The sequence below is a fragment of the Mizuhopecten yessoensis genome, unplaced genomic scaffold (assembly GCF_002113885.1).
Source record: "Mizuhopecten yessoensis strain PY_sf001 unplaced genomic scaffold, ASM211388v2 scaffold2065, whole genome shotgun sequence".
Taxonomy (NCBI): domain Eukaryota; kingdom Metazoa; phylum Mollusca; class Bivalvia; order Pectinida; family Pectinidae; genus Mizuhopecten; species Mizuhopecten yessoensis.
Window position 1 is genome coordinate 579,813 of NW_018404360.1, and position 22,213 is coordinate 602,025.

The window sequence follows — 22,213 nt, forward strand, 5'->3', positions numbered from 1 at the left end:
AGAAATCATCAACAGTCAATACATAATCTATTAGACTAGATCCCCTACTATTCAAAAAAGTTATACTACCATTAGGATCATCTTTATGTCGTCCATTTACAATTCTCAAGGAAGTAGATTTACACAGTGAAAGAAGATGTCTTCCAAATTGGTTAATATGCAGGTCAGAATTGGAACGTTTGGATGGTACAGAATCATTAACATAATTTACAATATTTGAAATAATATGCGCAGGCCCTTGATTAACAATATCATTACTTATATAATCGTCGTAAATACCCGTTCTACTATTGAAATCTCCTAGTACAATCACTTTACCTAATCCTTTATATTCACACACCATTTCCTCAAGTCTGGCAAAAATATCAATTTCACATTTGTGATAAAAAACACTATTTACAGGTGGAAAATAACAAGCAAATGCATATATATCACTGACATTATTTCTAATGTTATTGGATATTTTTAACAATACAATGTTGTCATTAATGTTATCTATTACCCTACAATAATCGAAGATAGTTGATTTAATAAAAATTCCACTGCCTTTACCATGCATTCTAGGAAACACACAGCTGTCATAACCTTCCAATTCCACTTCATCCTCTTTCTCAACCCACGTTTCATACCAACATACAACATCATATTTGGTAATAATATTTACAAACTCTTCTGTATCTAATTTGTCTGTGATTGATCTACATATATTCCATGAAATAATGGAAAGTCCCTCCACACAACCCTAATACGACAAGTCGTGATTCCCTCTAGGTGGCTCGTGATCGAAGCGCGCACTGTGGTCCTTTCGCGAAGATGAACCCCTCCACCTCTGGCCAGTAGCCGTATGTTGTCCTCGCGAGGGTCGCGGTTGGAATTCGGTGATGCGTTCTTGTCGCGCTGGCGTGTAGTGCCATTCTGGTGCTATTAGCGACCCAATACCATGGAAGCTGGCTATGGGCTGCTGCGGCGAGCTGGTGCGCGCGCGGGACTCGGGCGGCTAAAGTCGTTCACGCCCATCGGGGGTAGACGGGTTACGTCCTCTTTTGCTATTTGTCCGCTAGCTGGCGTACTCATATCAACAGAAGGCTGATGTTGCTGCACTTTTTGTTGAGTATCCGACCTCTGTACATTATCCGTGTCACTGCCTGGCAAGTAAAGTTCCCCGTCTATGTACAGACGATCTCTCACAAGTTTGGCATGGTGACCAGCGCGCTTGTGAGTGCCTCATGACCGGATATAACTTTTTCCGTCTTTCCTTGACTGCATCCGGGAATTGTTCGTTGATGCCGAATCGGGTACCTCGTAGCATATAACCATGATCTTTGACCTCTTGTTTGTCCTCGTAATACAAAAAGCGGACAACAACTGGGCGGACTTTACCATGAACGTATTTCTGGAATCGGTGCACGTTCGCGAATTCCATATGTCGCGTGATTCCATGTTGACGCTGAAAAAAGTCATGCACTTTGTCTCCGATTGCTTCGTACCTTTGTTCCATTAAACCCGTTAGAATAAGATTGTATTTCATGTTCCTACACTTTTGGTCTTCCACCTCTAGTTTGATTTCTTCACAGTCCTTTCTTAAATTCATCATTTCGTTTTGGATAATGCATTGATTTGTTGAAATGTCTCTGGTTTCCATTATTACACCTTGGAGTTCTCCCGGTGTTTTTGATGATGTTGTCTCATTTTTTTCAGTCTTTCTTTTCATCTGTTCATGGAATTCCCCGATAGCTTCCGTACTTTTTTCTATGTCAATGTTTTTCTGTACTATTTCCTTAACTTGATGTTCAATAGTAATAACCTTCGCATTTAGGGAAGTTAATGCAGCATCTATACGATCAATCTTGTGTACTTGTGTTTCTATTCGCCCCAATCGATCATTTATGTTTTTCATCACCTCTATAAGTTGCCGCATAGAACTGGCTATATCTGTTTCGGTGTCCCCGTGTAGGACCCCACACACACTTTCTAATATACTGGAAGTAGTGCTAGTCATCGTTGTCGTCGCGAGCGGGCTTACGCGCTCAGGTAACACACCGGTAACACAGGTAAGTTCCTGAACCACTAGAGCATGACGAAATAATTCGGACAAGAACAGGCCACAATACTTCACCAAAGTTCAAAGTTCACATACTAAATATGATCACGTTACAATACATATAGCGATACGATTGCAATCTATCAATCATTCAAAACCACGATAAAATTCAAAATTCACAAAATACCTCTGTAACTTGATACTTTCGATAGTCTATTGCAAGGTTTCAAAGCCTAAAAAGTCACTTGCACGTTCAAACTCATCGGTTATCAACGGAGCTCTCACTACCGTGTATGCCTCTGTTCGGCGCCATCTTGTATGGACAGTTCATTGTCTATCAATCACGTACAGCTGTATACAGGTAGATCAGTTCAAGATAAAAACCTACAGGTAAGATACTTTGGCTGTCCCTCGATCAGGAAAGGACAGCCCCAGGCACAATTTCATTTCACAACAGTGCCTTAACCAAGGTAAACTAATATTTAACTTGGAATTCCTAATTTAATAAAAGAAAATGTCCCTTATTAGGATATTTAACTTCTCACGTACATGTAGAAGATTTGTTTTAAAACTGATCTATTTTATTTTAAATAATCTATCATGAGTTCTGTTATCAGCGAGCAAGGTTGAATACTAACCCTAATACGTAATAAACTTTTCATATCAGATTATTGAAAATGATGATATTTTTCAGTAATCATTAAAAAAAATAATATGAAGATAACTTTATTGTCATCATGTGACGGAGTTCCTGTGAAAATAGAGAGTGATTCCTTGTTGTCTATAGCAGAGACGTATATATTACACTACGTCTCTGTCTATAGTAAGTTTGTTAACGGAGTGCCCTCTCTGTGTGTGGTAATTATAAAGGTGTCAAAAATCAGTCAAGCCGTTCCGGGCTAGTGTACCTATGAACTTACATGGTTCAATAAAAGAGATAACTGACCTTTTACAGCTGACCAATTAGTACCACTTAGCGCTTTTAGCAAGTTACACAGGGGACAGTATATATCAGAGGCTGGGATTAACCTTGCCTAGGGTATATTTGGAAATATTATATTAACAACAACAAGATTTATTAATTAATTAAAGAAAGGTTTATTGATATTTTTAGAAAAGAATGGGCAGAAAAAAATAGAATATTCTCGAAAGCAAATTTTTATAGATATGTTTACGATAATTTTGATCTACAAAACTACCTGCGTAAACACATACAAAAAGAATATCTGAAAGAAATAAAAAAAAAAATATCTCCTCATAACTCAAAATTAGAAAAAGGGCGATATCAAAACATTGAATCGTCGAGTGTGTAATGTTTGTAATTAAGATGATGTTGAAGATCATGTCATTCTGATTTGCGAGCAATTGTTTTGAAAACTTATTATATTAAAAAGCCAAGCATATCTGAATTGAAAGGATTATTGAATGTGAAAAATACAAAAGAAATAACGAACTTAGGGAAATATATATAAAATTTGCAAATTCGAGAGGAACCTAATTATTATAAATAGGTATAGTTGCACTTGTAATTGTGTTGGGTGTGTGTAATCTTGTGTAATGTTATTTTGTATTTTGCACAGTTAATATCACAAATTTTGTTACTTTGTAACTGCCGTGGTGAGTCGAACGACTCAAAGTAATAAAGTAATAAAGTAATAAAGAACTTGAACCAGGCTACGTACATGTATGACAAAATATGAAATATTGTAGCACTTACACTTACATGTATTGAGCACAGACAAACAAAATGTTATGTAGTTTTGCCACTCATCTATTGTGGCGTTGTCTATAAAAAGTCTGACAACGGTCAGAGACGTATACTTTAAAGCAAACATTTTCTCTTGATTTTGTTTGCGGTACCATTCCCCATCAGCAGCTTCAAGAAAAATTACTTCATTATGGAGACTTGTTAACTTGAAATTTCAGGAAAATGTCATCATCTTCCCTCAAAGCCATAACGTTTTCATGTGGAACTAGAGATAAGAGATTGTGAGCATCCTCACATAGATATGCATGTATCCCCCCCCCCCCCCCCCAAATGAAAAATGTTATAAATGAGTGATAAATGTATCTATTAAATAAACCCCTCCCCCTACCCACACCCTTTTACTTTGCTCTACTCTACCATGATTAATTGCCCCTTGACCCTGATCAGGAAGCTATCGCCCTAGGCCCACACCCTCCTTGATCCACGCTGTTTAGGTACAAACGTACATGTACAAACGGAGAAATACATGTACATATTGTAGATATATTGAAGTTTGACTTGGTCTCAGTCCCTATGTTATCTGACATCAGACCCCTATACCCAGGGCTCACGCTGTCAGTATGGCTACTTTTATTTTTTATTGGTTACTAAAAATTCGATGTGGCTACTAAATTGACTTATAAGTTTTTAAAAATGGGGAAACTCTGTTTCTTTGTCGCAGAAAACGATCCGTCTACTCGAGCTCACGTGTGTATTGTGGCTGACACTGATTGCGTAAACATAATCAGGGCCGTCACAGATCAGCGCGCGCTGTACGACTGCGAATTAGTTAATGCTTTTGTCTAAGTTGTAAAGTCGATTATCGAGCTTCAGATGGCAAAAGGTGTTATAATTCTTGTACAATAATGGACAGTGGGTTCAAGTTAATTGGATGACCCTTTGACGTTGAGAAAACAGTCTGATAAGCGAGACACACATACATTTGACGGCGCCGTAAGCCAATCTGATAAACTCGTTCAAACACCGCATCCAACAAACTTACGGGTTCAGTATATCTAAATTATTGTACATGGTATTCATTTACCGTTTCCAGTACCGTAGTAAGCACAAATACGTCCGATATGCTTGATTAGAACGTATAAGTATCGCCTTGAAACACCATGTTGAAGTGCAGATTTTCGGCCTTTCAGATAACTTCAAACGATAGGCCCTATATCGTATCTGACTGTGTACTTTCGTGGTTAGACGTTTTAGAATTTCAAGTGATTGAGAAAAGTTATTTAGCATCGGAGTTATGCAGTTTTTAGAACAGCAAACCGTTCAGAATTACTTCGACGTTGGCTTGTATTAGGTGCCAATCGACGACACGTGCACGGGAATGGCCAAGTTGCGCGACGTGATGTGCTCCCGATTTATTGAAGGGTTGGTCAATACCGTTATAAATTCGTCCTTTTCCTTTCAAATGTGTTCTACTGCCATTTACATTTTAAATGTGTGATCTTTATAAATATATTTATATATTTTTTTTACATAAAACATGAATTACGGTGAATGTAAACAAAGGAAAAATAATTATCAATTTTGCATCACTGAGGCTACTTTTGATTTGGATTTTATTAGTTTTATTTTTTGTTTGAAGGCACAGAATTAAAGGCGTATAATATCTTATTTGAACTTTTCAAGCTAGATTTTTTCACAATTCCTGTGTCAAGACAAGAGGCCCAAGAGGGCCTGTATCGCTCACCTGAATATATAAGCAGTCATAGCAAAATATTCTCATTAAATATTATATTGCACTAAAAATATTTCCCTCGCAAACTTTGTTGGCTCCATCTGTTGAAACTACCAGCAAAATATTATTATAAGATTCTATGCTTTTTGATTCTTCTTCAGAAGTTGCTGACATATTTTTCCCTGTGATCTTGTAAGTAGGTCAATGTCATTTTCCTTCTCAAATTGGTTAGCTCTATTCCAAAAAGCTACCAGCCAAATCTTATGAATCCATTCCTTTTAGTTCTCAAGAACAAATCCATTAAAATGTTGTTGACCTCTGTGACCTCTAAAGTAGGTTGAGGTCATTTTCATTTGCAAACTTTGGTGAGCTCTATCCCGGGAAGTCACCAGCCAAATATTATAATTTTATGCCTTTTAATTCTTCAGAAGAAGCTGTTTGAACTGTTTGACATATTTGAACGCTGTGACCTTGAAAGTAGGTCAAGGTCATTTTCATTCGCAAACTTTGTTTGGCTCTTTCCCAGGAAGCCACCTGCCAAATATTAAGATTTTATAACTACCAGTTCTTCAGAAGAAGTCGTTTAAAGTGTTTGACATATCTGCCTCATGTGACCTTAAAAGAAGGTCAAGGTCATTTTCATTCTCAAACTTTGTTCGGCTCTTTCCTAGGAAGCTACAAGCCAAATATAGAGATTATATACCTTTCAGTTCTTCAGAAGAAGTCGTTTGAAGTGTCTGACACATTTGACTCCTGTGACCTTGAAAGAAGGTCAAGGTCATTTTCATTCTCAAACTTTGTCGGGCTCTATCCAAGGAAGCCATCAATCAAAAATAAAGATTCTATACCTTTCAGTTCTTCAGAAGAAGTCATTTGAAGCTTTTGACATATATGACCCCTGTGACCTTGAAAGTAGGTCAAACTAGTTTTCATTCTCAAACTTTGTTGGGCTCTATCCCAGGAAGCCACCAGCCAAATATAAAGATTATATACCTTTCAGTTCTTCAGAAGAAGTCGTTTGAAGTGTTTGACACATTTGACCCCTGTGACCTTGAAAGAAGGTCAAGGTAATTTTCATTCTCAAACTTTGTTGGGCTCCATCCAAGGAAGCCATCAGCCAAATATGAAGATTCTATACCTTTTAATTCTTCAGAAGAAGTCGTTTGAAGTTTTTGACATATTTGACCCCTGTGACCTTGAAAACAGGTCAAGGTCATTTTCGTTCTCAAACTTTGTAGGGCTCCTACCAACGAAGCTTTCAGCCAAATATCATGACTCTAAACCTTTTAGTTCTTCAAAAGAAGTTGTTTAAAGGAAAAGTTGATGGACGAGGACGGACGGACGGACGACGGACGCCACAGCATAAGCTCACTTGGCACTTGGTGCCAGGTGAGCTAAAAATGGAAACATAAATCTGACATATAGTCATAATATTACCGGTTTTTACTTCTGAAGAACATGTACAAAAGTCAGATTCAACTTGAAATTTCTTTAATCTGACAAACTTAACAAGTGCAGAGAAATATATGACATCATGGCACGTATATAATTGACAGGCAAATGTGATTACTTCTATCACTACAATATATGCATGCTTCATGTTAACTAGAGGTGCTTCTCGTTATAACTGCCAATTAATTATGATCATGTTGTGTGAAAGCTTGACCACCTACAATGTACTTTAATTTCACACCTACGGTTAACTTGGTCAGTTTATCTGTGTGCTTCGGCTCATCTGCACATTGTCTGATCTCACCCAACTTCCCAAACACCACCACCGGACTTTACCAGTGCATGTGATACTTAAGCATTGAACTGTTTTTGTATGGTATTTATGATCTATTTGAATGACACAGCTTTGCAAACCTGTGTCATTCAAATAGATCATAAATACCACATAAAAACAGTTCAGTACTAATATTTACGTGTTCTCTGCCTCTTATGTTCTTTTTTAACTTATAATTCATATTTAAAAATTAAAAATGCCCGCCTTATCGACAGTCCACACAATTTCGTTCAATAGTTTGAACAGCGTATTGTCGCGTGCAGATTGGCAAACGAAGTACATAGTACTTTGAAATTTTAACAAACATTTCAATTTTATTCCACAATTTAGTATCAATACAATTGCATATGATATGTCTATAGGGTGATTTAAGTTTATCAATAGAACTCTGAGCTGAAAGTTAGATTTGAAATTGTTTCGATTTTCCCCCGGAACAAATTTTGCGCATCTACAAATACAGTGATCACCGTAAATCCGACCTTGCCATCCACGGGGCAGTTATTTTTGGAAGTTAATTCAAACTTTTCTCTTTGCTCATTTTGTGAAGAATCCAGGGGTGAATGTATTTGTTGATTGTATGGGAACCTGACAACACTCGTTATTTGACATGTTGTCTAAAACTGATCATGCGGAACCGTGGATGCAAGACGCGTGAAACTGATAGCGTTTGAAGTGATTGATCTTGCGACGGAGCACAGGTTCGTTACAAATGTCTGAAATGTTTATGTGTGCTGTGACTCATATCAGTAGGTATGTAACATATGTGTCAGTAGGTCTATAGAATATTTCTGATAAATTGCATTCAGTTAAAATTGTTTCCATTGCGGACATTGGTGATTTCAACCAATGTGCATTTTGTAAGAAATTGCAGACCTTGGTCTTGTTTTCGTTGTAATAAAAGTGTTTTTTATTTTATTTTTTATTTTGCACATAAATTTACAATGACATTGTCAAATCTCACAATGCCCAGCGATATTTCAGCTGCCGTCAGGTTAATTTTTATTGGATAAATATGCTAAGAATTGTGTCTCATGTTTATTTATATTGGATATTGTAGTTCCAGTCAGTGTTGTATTAATACGCTAAGAATTGTGTCTCGTGATGCATGGTAATTAAAGTCCCATCAACGACACAGCTTTCAAAGAGGCTATATAGTGGCAATGCCATGCAAATGTAAATATTTATATTTACTGCAGCTGGGATGCGGCCGGGATGCAGCCTAGCATTATATGTAGATGTTCAAATTTCAGTTAAATAAAAAACACTCGGTATACAAAGCACTAGAATAATATAGATTGTGATAAATTTTAGTTGGAGACTTTTAAGTTCACTGTCCCCCTGCAGCATATATATGATTACTGTGGATATATGTTAACAAATTAAAATTGTCTTAAACTTGTATGAAGGACAGCTGACATGCCATAAGGTACCACTGAGCTACAGCCCTTCCCCTTGTAATCTGACACAGTCATGCTATCCTGTGTAAATACACAGCTTTGATAAGGACTGGTGCTGTATTGGAGTCATTGGAGGAGGAGGAGGCAAAACTCTACCAGGCTGCTGTGAATCATCATCTCAAACTCTTCAAAGGGGAACCCATTTTCACCAGACTCGCTAACAATAGACATGGGTCACAGATGGTTTCCTACCACTTACTACATGACAATTGCAAATACCATGTAATCTGACAATACAACCTCAGATTGTGCCATCTCCACCATCTAATAGCTATATAGGTTGTACTCAAACACACACATGATCAGACCATATTTTCTCAAGCCTCATTAGGAAAAAATATGTTTTTAAAGTCAAATTAATTTTTATTATTTTATTATGTTTTTTTGTTCTTTTTTTGGGGGGGGGGGGGGGGGGGGGGGGGGCACTTGCAAGGTATGTTGATTTTAGTGTAAATACATTAAAGCTATATACTATGTTTCAGCTTTAAAAATCATACGTATATATATATATATACTGACCAATTGATTTTGATGCCCACAATTTCTTTAATTCTGTGCAGTTTTGGGGAAATTAAAGAATATAGGCCTGCTGTATCCCACTGCATGATTGTAAGAGGCGACTGTGACTTTACAGGACAGGTACAGGTAAGCTAAACATGTTTTGAAGCTTCTTTAATTTATTCTGAAATACCAGAGGTAATATCATATAAGTGAGGTGGCACTATAAAAGATGCCGTTGGAAGCACGGTCCCATTACAAAACAGAACACAATACATTTCCAGTACACACGCAGGCATACACAAATAGGGCGATATTAGCCAGGTGGCATAGGATTAGTAGTTAGCGCCTGATAAGGCAGCTCCTACGAATTTCTCAAAATTGAATTAATTAATGTATATGCTAATTATATTAATTGTATATCTATGTACTGTAAAAAAAGCGCTTTAAAGTGGCTTATGTTAGCTAAATAGGTCGCTATATCAAATGTTGTATATTATTATGATCATTATTATTATAAATTAATATTGAATGTTAAAAGGAGTTCATAATTCATTCGAATACAGCTGTGATGCATCAATTAATTGATATGTAGAAAAAATATCCATGAAAAGAGTCACCTTGCAAAATGAAATTGCTAGACCAAATGTAACAAGTGGCCCAATGGGCCTGCATCGCTCACCTGGTATAAATCTCACACTTGTAACCTGAAAAGTGATCTAAAATAAAGCTAAAGGCAAAATATCAGTATTTATGATTAAATTCATTCAAAAGATCCTGTTATTTTTTTTAAAAACATTTCACGCCTGTGATTGAAAGTCGAACAAAGTCATTATGTTGAACACATTTTATAGCCTTTCATCTCAGGATGTAACTTGCAAAGTATCATCATTCTGGGACCCATGGTTATTCAGAAGAAGTCGTTTAAAGATTTTAAACAAATTTGACCCCTGTGACCTTGAATATAAGTCAAAGTCATTCACTTTAACAAACATAGTAGTCCTTGATCCCAGCATGCTACTGATTAAATATCAACATCCTGAGCCTTTTGGTTATTCAGAACAGGTTGTTTAAATATTTTGAACATATTTGCTCCTTGTGACCTTGAATATGATTCAAGGTCATACATTGAAACAAGAGGCCCAATGGGCCTGCATCGCTCACCTGGTATTAATCTCACACTTGTAATCTTAAAAGTTGACTAAAATACAGCTACAGGCAGAATATCAGTGTTTGATTCATAAGAACCTATTAAAAGATTTAAATATATGATGCCTGTGACCTTGAATGTCGAACAAGGACATTAGGTTGAACAGAGTTTTTAGTCTTCCAACCCAGCATGCTTCTGGCAAAATATCATTACCCTGGACCTTTTGGTTATACAGAACAAATCATTTAAAGATTTAAATATCTATTGACCACTGTGATACCTTATAAATGGATGAAGGTCATTTATTTGAACAAACTTGTTAGCCCTTCATCTTCATCTAAGAAGAAGAAGGATTTTAAAGAATTTGCTATGTTTCCCCTACTGGGCCCTGCCCCTCAGCCCCGAGGGGGGGGGAGGGGGCAGACCCACTGTTTATACAAATTGGTTCCCCTTTACCTAAGGATGCTTCAGACCAAATATGGACCAAATACTTTCATTCCTACAGAAGAAGAAGGATTTTAAAGAATTTGCTAAGGTTTCCCTATTGGGCCCCGCCCCTAAGCCCCCAAGGATGCTTCTGACCAAATTTGGTCAAAATCTGCTCAGGCGTTAATGACTAGTAGCGTTTTAAGGAAAAAGTTGACGGACAGACGGACGAACAAACGATGGATGAAGGACGCTGCGGTATGGCATAAGCTCACCTAAAAAGGGGGGAAACGCTGCTAAAAATGATGACATGCGTCAAGACAAATGATCTCATTTAGGATTTGTTCCATAATCACCACGGATGGGTTTCTAAGAACGCCCAATACGCTGTTACAGCGAGCTATGGCGGGCAGGCCTTGGAAGTTGGCAGCGGCTGTCCGTCGGAGATGTTCTAAACTTTGGCGTAAAATACGAAACTCAAAAGTAACTCGGATGTTAGTTCAGTTTTGTTATTATGATTTGTGTAAACAAGAGGCCCATGGGCCTTAACGGTCACCTGAGTCTATAGTATTTATTTTTGTTGTTGAAATATGTACCAATTTGAGTAAAAAATAGTATAATGTTAACTTAACTTTGTCAGGACCATGAGCTGATCATTCCTAGACCAATTTTAAGTGAGATCGGCCTATTAGAACTTAGTAGCAAAATAGCGGCCATGGCAGCCAAATTGTATTTCTGATTGACCCGAAAAATAACAACACTTTGTCAGGACCATGAGGCGATCATTCCTACCAACTTTCAGTTCAATCGGTCCAGCAGAACTTGACTTTAAGTTTGAAATAGGTTTTCAAAATGGCGGCCGTGGCGGCCATATTGGATTTCTGATCGACCCGAAAAATAACAACACTTTGTCAGGACCATGAGGCGATCATTCCTACCAACTTTCAGTTCAATCGGTCCAGCAGAACTTGACTTTAAGTTTGAAATAGGTTTTCAAAATGGCGGCCGTGGCGGCCATATTGGATTTCTGATCGACCCGAAAAATAACAACACTTTGTCAGGACCATGAGGCGATCATTCCTATCAACTTTCAGTTCAATCGGCCCAGCAGAACTTGACTTTAAGTTTGAAATGTAAAATGTTAACGGACGACGGACGACGGACGACGGACGACGGACGACGACGGACGAAAACGGATAGCAATAGGTCACTTGAGCTAAAGCTCAGGTGACCTAAAAACTTTATATTTTGAAGTTGTCAACTGATTCTACTTCTCCATAAATACTTTATGTTGAAATTCAGATAAAAACAAGAGGCCCAAGAGGGCCTGTATCGCTCACCTGAATAATTAAGCAGTCATAGCAAAATTTTCTCATTAAATATTATATTGCACTAAATATATTTCCCTCGCAAACTTTGTTGGCTCCATCTGTTGAAACTACCAGCCAAATATTATTATAAGATTCTATGCTTTTTGGTTCTTCTTCAGAAGTTAATTGACACATTTTTCCCTGTGACCTTACAATGTCATTTTCCTTCTCATACTTTGTTATAGCTCTATCCAAAAAAGCTACCAGCCAAATCTTATGAATTCATTCCATTTGGTTCTTAAGAACAAATCCTTTAAAATGCTGTTGATCGCTGTCCTTTAAGGTAGGTTGAGGTCATTTTCATTCGCTAACTTAGGTGAGCTCTATCCTAGAAAACCACCAGCCAAATATTATAATTTTATGCTTTCGATTATTCAGAAGAAGCCGTTTGATGTTTTTGACATATTTGTCACCTGTTACCTTGAAAGAAGGTCAAGGTCATTTTCATTCTCAAACTTTGTCGGGATCTTTCTTAGGAAGCCAACAACCAAATATAAAGATTCTATACCTTTTAGTTCTTCAGAAGAATTTGTTTAAAGAGTTTTTACATATTTGACCGCTGTGACCTTGAAAGTAAGTCAAGGTCAATTTCATTCTCAAACTTTATCCGGCTCCATCCAAGGAAGCCTACAGCAAAATATGAAGATTCTATACCCTTTAATTCTTCAGAAGAAGTCATTTGAAGCGTTTGACATATTTGACCGCTGTGACCTTGAAAGTACATCAAGGTCATTTTCATTCTCAAACTTTGTTGGGCTCTATCCCAGGAAGCCATCAGCCAAATATGAAGATTCTATCCCTTTTAGTTCTTCAGAAGAAGTCATTTGAAGAGTTTGACACATTTGACCCCTGTGACCTTGAAAGTAGGTCAAGGTAATTTTCATTCTCCAACTTTGTCCGGCTCTATCTCATGAAGCCAACAGTCAAATATGAAGGTTCTATACCTTTTCGTTCTTCAGAAGTCATTTAAAGTGTTTGACATAATTGACAGCTGTGACCTTGAAAGTACATCAAGGTCATTTTCATTCTCCAACTTTGTCCGGCTTCATGAGATAGAGCCTGACAAAGTTTGAGAATGAAAATGACCTTGATGAACTTTCAAGGTCACAGCTGTCATTTATGTCAAACACTTTAAATGACTTCTGAAAAACGAAAAGGTATAGAACCTTCATATTTGGCTGGTGGCTTCCTTGGATGGAGCCCACCAAAGTTTGAGAATGAAATTGACCTTGACTTACTTTCAAGGTCACAGCTGTCATTTATGACAAACACTTTAAACGACTTCTGAAGAACGAAAAGGTAATTTTCATTCTCAAACTTTATCCGGCTCCATCCAAGGAAGCCACCAGCCCAATATGAAGATTCTATACCATTTAGGTATTCAGAAGAAGACGTTTGATTTTTGACATATTTGACCCCTGTGACCTCGAAAGTAGGTCAAGGAAATTTTCATTCTCCAACTGTGTCCGGCGCTATCTCATGAAGCCAACAGCCAAATATGAAAGTTCTATACCTTTTCGTTCATCAGAAGTCATTTAAAGTTTTTGACATAATTGACAGCTGTGACCTTGAAAGTACATCAAGGTCATTTTCATTCTCAAACTTTGTCAGGCTCCAACCAACGAAGCTGTCACCCAAATATCATGACTCTAGGCCTGTCCATTGTTTAGAAGAAGTCGTTAAAAGGAAAAGTTGATGGACGACAGACGGACGGAAGGACGACGGACGCCGCACCGTGACATATAAGCTAACTTGCCCTTCGGGAATTTTCCCTGGGAATGCAATTTTCATTCTCAAACTTTGTCTGGCTCCATCCGAGGAAGCCACCAGCCAAATATGAAGATTCTATACCATTTAGTTCTTCTTCAGAAGTCGTTAAAAGGAAAAGTTGACGGACGACATACGCCGCACAGTGACATAAGCTCACTTGCCCTTCGGGGATTTTCCCTGGTAATGTGATTGATATTTTTGTTTCCTTAACAGCATTTTACTTCCACATGTATGCTTTGTTATCTCACTTCATCAGATGCTCTGGGCGCCGATTCCCACAAATACGATACATGTATCATTTGTCACCACTTAATTTACAACTTCTGAAAAAACAAACGGAAGCATATTAATTTCTTGATGGTGGCCGTAAAGTGGCAATTCAGACGATTTGCATACATGTGTGTATACTGTACATGTCCGTGCAATGAAATTAGAGATTACCATAGGGAATTTCAAGTCAGGCAGGAAATATCTGGCTAGACTTTATTCTCTATTTTTTTATTTTCACATTTCAAATGGTATACACAAATATCATCACTAGATAAGCATTCCTTAAGTAAATATAAGCTTGGCATCAACATTTTTTAGATTTTTGTAAAAGTGTACTACGAAATCAAAGCTAATAGATGAAAAGTAAGCACTGATAGGAAAGGCATTCACCATGTTAAGGTGGAGAAGCAAGCCACTTGACTTTTTAGTACATTGTACAGTACATGTACACACGATGGGAAGCATTATATTGCCTCCAGGTAAGTGATGAACTCTTATATAGTTATATCTCAATTAAATCCGACTTGGAAATAGTGACAAACTGCTGAAGATGACCAAACTTTGTCAAAGCTCAGGTGACCTACCCAATGGGCCTGAATCGCTCACCTGGTATTAATTTCACACTTGTTATCTTAAAAGTGGACTAAAATACAACTACAGGCAGAATATTGGTGTTTGATTAATAAGAACCTATTAAAATATTTAAACATATGACACCCGTGACCTTGAATGTCGAACAAGGATATTAGGTTGAACAGAATTTATAGTCGTCCAACCCAGCATGCTTCTAGCAAAATATCATTACCCTGGACCATTCGGTTATACAGAACAAGTCATTTAAAGATTTAAACATATATTGACCATTGTGACCTTGAATATGGGCGAAGGTCATTCATTTGAAAAAAACTGGTAGTTCTTAATCCCAGAATGTTAATGGCCAAATATCATCACCCTTAGCCATTTGCTTATTGAGAAGTCGTTTAAAGGTTTTAAACATATTTGACCCCTGTGACCTTTAATATATGTCAAGGTCATTCGTTTGAACAAACTTGGTAGTCCTTCATCCTAGCATGCTACTGGCCAAACAGCATCATCCTAGGACTTTTGGTTATTGAAAAGATGTTGTTTAAAGGTTTTAAACATTTTTGACCATTTTGACCTTGAATTATAGTCAAGGTCATTCATTTTAACAAACTTGGTAACGCTTCATCCCAGCATGCTACAGGCCAAATATTATAACCCTCAGCCTCTTGGTTATTGAGAAGAAGTAGTTTTAAAGGTTTTATACATATTTCACCCCTGTGACCTTTAAAATGGGTGAAGGTCATTTGTTTGAACAAACTTGGTAGCCCTTCATCCCAGCATGCTACAGGCCAAATATCATCACCCTAGGCCTCTTTGTTATTCAGAAGTCTGTCAAAGATTTTAACATAATTGACACCTGTGACCTTGAATATGAACAAAAGTTCATCCATTTAAAAACATTTGGTAGCCCTTCATCCCAGCATCTAAATGACGAAACATCATAACCCTAGGGCTCTTGGTAATTCAGTAGAAGTCATTTAAAGGTTTTAAATATATTTGACCCCTGCGACCTTGAAAATTGGCGAAGATCATTTGATTGAACTAACTTGGTAGCCCTTTATCCAAGCATGATACTGGCCAAATTTCATCATCCAAAGCCTTTTGTTTATGGAGAAAAAATTGTTTAAAGGTTTAAAACATATTTGACCCCTGTAACCTTGAAAATAGATGAAGGTCATTTGTTGAACAATATTAGTAGCCAATCTTTCCAGCATGTTACTGGCCAAATATCATTATCCTATGCCTCTTGGGTATTCAGAAGAGGTTGTTTAAAGGTTTTAAACATATTTGACCACGATGACCTTGAAAATGGCTGAAGGTCATTTGTTTGAACAAACTTGGTAGCACTTCATCCCAGCATGTAACTGGCCAAATATCATCATCCAAGGCCTTTTGGTTATTGAGAGGAAGTTGTTGAGAGGTATTTAACATATTTGACCCCTGTGACCTTGCAAATAGATGAAGGTCATTCATTTGAACAAACTTGGTAGCCCTTCATCCCAGCAAGTTACTGGCCAAATATCATTATCCTTTCCCCTCTTGGGTGTTCAGAAGAAGATGTTAAAATGTTTTAAACATATTTGACCCATGTGACCTTGAAAATGGGTGAAGGTCATTCATTTTAACAAACTTGATAGACCTTGATTCCAGCATGCTACTGGCCAAATATCATCATCCTAGCTATAGGCCTTTTGGTTATTGAGAAGACGCTGTTGAAAGGTATTTCACATATTTGACCCCTGTGACCTTGAAAATAGATGCCAAATATCATCATACAAGGCCTATTGGTTATTGAGTAGAAGTTGTTTAAAGGTTTTTAACTTATTTGAACCCTTGTGACCTTGAAAATAGATGAAGGTCATTCGTTTGAACAAACTTGGTAGCCCTTCATCCCAGCATGTTTCTGGCCAAATATCATCACCCTAGGCCTCTTGGGTATTCAGAAGAATTTGTTTAAAGTTTTAACATATTTGACCACTGTGACCTTGAATATGGGTGAAGGTCATTCATTTGAACAAACTTTGTAGCCCTTTATCTCAGCATGCTACTGGCCAAATATCATCACCCTGGGCATTTTGGTTATTTTGAAGAAGTTGTTTAAAGTTTTTAACATATTTGACCCCTGTGACCTTGAATATGGGTGAAAGTCATTCATTTGAACAAACTTTGTAGCCCTTCATCTCAGCATGCTACTGGCGAAATATCATCACCCTGGGCATTTTGGTTATTGAGAAGAAGTTGTTTAAAGTTTTAAACATATTTGACCCCTGTGACCTTGAATATGGGTGAAGGTCATTCATTTGAACAAACTTTGTAGCCCTTCATCTCAGCATGCTACTGGCCAAATATCATGACCCTGGGCATTTTGGTTATTCAGAAAAAGTTGTTTGAAGGTTTTTTAAGAAAATTGACCCCTGTGACCTTGAATACAAGAGGCCCAGCCCAAGAGGGCCTGTATCACTCACCTGAATATTTAAGCAGTCATAGCAAAATATTCTCATTAAATATTATATTGCACTAAAAATATTTTAGTTCTTAAGAACAAATCCATTAAACTTTGTTGGGCTCTTTCCCAGGAAATAACCAGCCGAATATTAAGGTTCTATTACTTCCAGTTCTTCAGAAGAAGTCATTTGAAGTGTTTGACATATCTGCCTCATGTGACCTTAAAAGTAGGTAAGGTCATTTTCATCCTCAAACTTTGTTGGGCTCTTTCCTAGGAGGCTACAAGCCAAATATAAAGATTCTATACGTTTGAAGTGTCTAACACATTTGACCTCTGTGACCTTGAAAGAAGGTCAGGGTCATTTTCTTCCTCAAACTTTGTCGGGCTCTATCCCAGGAAGCCATCAATTAAATATAGAGATTCTATACCTCTCAGTTCTTCAGAAGAATTAATTTGAAACTTTTGAAACATTTGACCCCTGTGACCTTGAAAGTAGAACAAGGTAATTTTCATTCGCAAACTTTGTTAGGCTCTATCCCAGGAAGCCACCAGCCAAATATAAAGATTCTATACCTTTCAGTTCTTCAGAAGAAGTTGTTTGAAGTGTTTGACACATTTGACCCCTGTGACCTTGAAAGCAGGTCAAAGTCATTTTCATTCTCAAACTTTGTTACGCTCCATCCCAGGAAGCCATCAGCCAAATATGAAGATTCTTTACCTTTTAGTTCTCCAGAAGAAGTCGTTTGAAGTTTTTGACATATTTGACCCCTGTGACCTTTAAAGTAGGTCAAGGTCATTTTCGTTCTCAAACTTTGTAGGGCTCCTACCAACAAAGCTTTCAGCCAAATATCATGACTGTAGGCCTATCCATTCTTCAGAAGAAGTTGTTTTAAGGAAAATTTGACGGACGAGGACAGACGGACGGACGCCGCACCACGACATAAGCTCACTAGCCCTTCGGGCAGGTGAGCTAATAATTGAAGGTCATTCATTTGAACAAACTTGGTAGCCCTTCACCCAAGCATGCTACTGGCCAAATATCATATCCCTGGACAGTTTGGTTATCAAGAAGAAGATGTTTAAAGTTTTTAACACATTTGACCCCTGTGACCTTGAAAATGGGTGAAGGTCATTAATTTTAACAATCTTTGTAGCCCTTTATCCCAGTTTGCTTCTGACCAAATATCGACACCCTAGGCCTTTTGGGTATTAAGAAGAAGTCGTTTAAAGTAAAATATTGACACCGGACGGCGCACCATGGCATAAGCTCACTTGGCACTTTGTGCCAGGTGAGCTAAAAATGGAATGGTAATGGTAAAACAGCGGAATTGCTTTTCGTTGTGTCACTTGTATTCGTTTCCTATAATATAAACATCTGCATTTTGTATCAACCGAAACTGCCATATTTGAAAGCTAGTAAAATGAAGCTAACAGAGTGTTTTTCGTGATAAATTATTATTAATATGCTCTGTTAGAGTGATTGGAGCATTCAAATGGGGGTAATTAATACCTAAACTGTGTGTACATCTAGTTGTCATCAAGTTTTGAGTCAAAACAGGGATGTACAGTAATTGAATCCTTTCTTCCGTCTAGATTTCCGAAAACGAGTATATTCTCATCAGTCCGCACAATTACATAAGACAATAAATCAGCCGGCCGCTATGTTACACCAGTAGGTCATTTAAACCGAAAATCGATTATCGATCGATTATATGGTGTTCCGATTATCGATCTTGAATATTTGACCGATTCCCAGCACTAGTATCTGTACCAATAACCGGAAACATAGATTAAATCGAGTTTGACATGAGGTCGATTCGATAATCGATTTAGCACATTATATCATGAAAGATCGATTTTGAAACTTAGTCACCAAGAAGATCGTTTTTTGTAAGTTTATCATGAAATTCTTATATTTAATATACATACAGTTGCTTTTCAAGTTAAATCCAAAATAAAATGTCCCTTTCACCCGTTCTGGTTGATTCTTGCTTGAATCATGCCAGCATTCAAGCGTGGTAGCTATAGCGTCATTACGTTAACAAGGTCAGTGCAGTGTTTTGTAGGTCAGCTAAATTTATTACTGTCGAAATCCGGAAGTACGGCAAATTGCGGCCATCGGAATGAAAACACTTTTTTTGTTAGTGAAGGGATGCATGGTGGGACATAAACTTCACAATACCAACTCAATTTGACTCCATTTCAAATGGGTTAACTTGATTAACAAAAATAAATGTCGCAACAAGTACTTAACCCAAAATGCATAACCTGATTTGTTTGTGTTACGATCGCTATCATCATGACTCGTCTGCAGGAGATTGGAAAAGGTACCCTATGTTCACTTCTGAAACGGTAATCTACTGGGCATTGTCAATTTCTGAAGTACCTTTTCTCATCATATGAACGTCTCTTAGATCAAGTTTTTTGGAAAATAACATGTACGTGTAGTTATGTATTCTATTTGGCATTTATTTCAACCGATAATCGATTACTGATCGATCTTGAATGTCCGATAATCGATCTTCAAAATCAGACCTATTCCCAGCATTACATTAACTTGTAAATTTCATCAGTCGTTGATCTAAGTTAGAATGATGGTAGCATATAATAGATATTCATATCAGTAAGCGCCCTATCTAGCTAGAATAAGCCACTCTAAAGCGCTTTACAGCACATAGATATATAATTAATACAATTAGCATATATACATTAATCAATACAATTAATTTATGAGGAATTCGCATGAGCTGCCTTATATTATCAGGCGCTAACTACTAATCCTATGCCACCTGGCTAATATCTCCCTATGTGTGTATGCTGGAGATGTATTGTGTTCTGTTTGTAGTGGGACTGTGATTCCAAGGGAATCATTTTTAGTGCCACATCATTGCAAGTGAATGCTACAGGACAGTTGTGTGGGCAGGAGAAAAATACTTTCTCTGAATAATCCATGCGCACGACAACCTCGGGAAGGATGAAGTGTTAACCACTCGACCAATCCGCCCATATATATATTTAATGAATTCTATCATTTAAATGTTTAAAATTCTCCCTATAATTTTCTATCGTAAGAATAGCTCTTCAGAGCTAATGTTTCATGTTACATATATACGACAAAAAAAATAAAGGTTCTTGTATCATTGAAGAGATTTAAAAACTTGGACAAAACCAAATGTATAAACTACAAGTTACAACGGTAACAGTAACTGTATATTTACTACTAGTGTACATCACATATTGATTGTTATGTTAGGACACCAGTAATAGTGATACCCAGCTACCCGAAATCATCACAGACCATGGGTCGAGTTACATGTTCATTAATCAACATGTGAGGAAACGGAGACCCTGGTCAAGGTGAATACCATATGAGTCACGCATACAGTGTATCGTACACATGTACAACACTCGTGTGTGCGTTTCGCATGTGTCAGACATTGTCGCCACATAAACAAGAAGCTAATGGTGTTTACCGGCACTTAAACGACCGGAAACAACACAAATTCATCAAATATTCTGAACATGTAAATTGTGATATGTGACACTGGTCTCCAACGTAAAAACAGTCTGGTCAACAAGCGTTTCTTTGTGTAGACTTATCAACACCGCCTCGGAGACAAAAGAGGCTACACGTTCTATCGTAAAAATTAAGAGGGACATGACTCATTATCGAGTCTGGCCTAATGCTTGATACGTATATTGACACTGATGTCATTTCCTTTGCTTCTTAAACTCCATTCCGACATGATGACTCGCACACTGTATCAGCCAGCTCATCCAAGTCGGTCCACCAAACCATCGCCTCCTTGTTAACCCTTCGGGGTGGTTACTTATCTTCCTCCCCACATATACGAAAGGATTTTCACTTACCTGATTAAAACAATGAATGTTGGTCACTTTCAAATTCATATTAAAGCATCATGGAATAGCACATGGTTGATTTTCATAAGATTCCACTGTGTCAGAAGCCAAACCTTCCAGCTGCCATTTTATTTCATCAATGCTAGCTATTTTTAGCGTCCAATCAAATTGATCTATTTGCTTCGCCGGCTTCTGCGGATCCCAAAGTAACTTCCGGTGTTGCGGCTGCTGATGCGTCCAGATAAAATATCTATCTAGGCCTACGTATACGACTAAGGATGCATTTTTTAAAACTAAGAATCTCAAAGGCGAGGAATAGATATCTCATATAAAAAAGTGTGACCTCATTAGTAAGCAAATACTATTTTCATTTACAAGGCCGGTTCCTTGCAAAAAAAAAAAAAAATCAGTTATTTCCAAACACTGTCATAAACATTAACAGAAGCGGATCAAAATTAACAGAAGCAGGTTTAGCTATATGGAGTTATATGTAAGTTATAGATCTTTTTAACGTTGGATTTACCGTGAATTGATAACATTTCTTAAGGCTTTTCAGTTTCATTGTTACGTGTCGAAAATAGTAACCAGCCTACGTTAGGGGACTTTTCTTTGAAGCGATCAGACCCTTAGTTAATTATATTGTAAATAATGTACATCATCACTGTACATTCTTTATATAGATTGTTTTATGTATATCATATACTACACAATGGGCCCCATAGCCCAAAGTCTGAATACATCTTTAGCCTTTCTCCTTTGAAATGCTGCATAACAATAAAAATAAAACAACACTGATTCAGTCAGCTGTTATTGTATCATTTGATATTATAGACAATGCATCACAGAATTTCAAACAATGTTAATTAGTAAATACTAGAAACCTGGGATATGTATACTTTCTTTTTCTGTGATGATTATTAGTGTTTTATTATAAATAATATGTGATTATCTCCATTTACTTGTAATATAATATGTTATTGTTATTTTTACATATGTTCGCCGCAATAATAGCTCTCAAGAGCTAATGTTCCTTGTTTACCTGTATGCGACGTTAAATAAAGTTTCTTGTATCTTGTTTTAATTCTAGTCCACAACAATTAAATATTGAATAAA

General features: G+C 37.2%; 1 protein-coding gene across 1 annotated transcript in view; it reads right to left on the bottom strand.

The window, feature by feature from the left end:
- LOC110444917 (ras-related C3 botulinum toxin substrate 1-like) overlaps nucleotides 1-21,242 on the bottom strand; it is a 42,193-nt gene extending 20,951 nt beyond the window's left edge. The window contains exon 1 of the mRNA XM_021489269.1: nucleotides 21,110-21,242. The gene's annotated coding sequence lies outside the window, so the exon portion shown is untranslated. The remainder of the gene's footprint in view (nucleotides 1-21,109) is intronic.
- Between the last annotated feature and the right edge of the window lie 971 nt (nucleotides 21,243-22,213).